An 805-nucleotide genomic window follows, 5' to 3' on the forward strand; every position below is an offset into this window, starting at 1 on the left:
GAGGAAACATGGGTCTTCACTATAGAGCATTTCAGGAAATATGACTTCCTTCAAGTCTGCTCCAAGCCCAAAGGATAGCCAGTCTTTAGGGTGGGATTGCTTGCTTTGCCGTGTACTGACTACTCTGGAGTGTGAGGAGGGACATGACCCATCCCCTATATGACTGTGAATTATTTGTAGGAAAAGAAGGCAGTCCTTGATTGCAGGTATAGTTATATTTATCTATTTAGGCTATATTGGAAAGAATAAAAAAGGAAATACATACCCCTTCCCCCACTGAAATCCCTTGTACTTTCATCCAGGTATAGTTTGCAATCTATCCCTAATACAGAATGTTTGGCTACTGGAGAATAAAACATTAATTATAATGCTATGAAACTGCTGCAAAAGCATATATTTTGAAACGGGTTGATAACATGGATACTGTGTGGTGTTACTGTTCTTAACTTCCTAAGGTAATGGGCAAAGATATTACTGACACAGTGGGACAGAGTTGTATTGAATCCATTTCATATTCTGTCCTTACCACAGCTGATGTTGGTATTCACTCGGAACCTTGCTATATCTGACAACGCAAACTGTTATTTAGGTTGATGTGACTGGGCAATAAAAGTGCAAGGCTGAAAATCCCAGCAATGGGGCAGGGTCCTCAGTGAATACATGAGCAACGTTCACTCATCTGGCTTAACTGCTGATTGAAGTTAAAGTTATCAGTCTTCTTCTTCTACTTGTGTTCTCTTGGAGAGCTTCTAAGCTGAAGTCTATAGGAAATATGAAAAATCCACTCTGTGCTTCAAAACATATT

The sequence above is a fragment of the Colius striatus genome, chromosome 2 (assembly GCF_028858725.1).
Source record: "Colius striatus isolate bColStr4 chromosome 2, bColStr4.1.hap1, whole genome shotgun sequence".
NCBI lineage: Eukaryota > Metazoa > Chordata > Aves > Coliiformes > Coliidae > Colius > Colius striatus.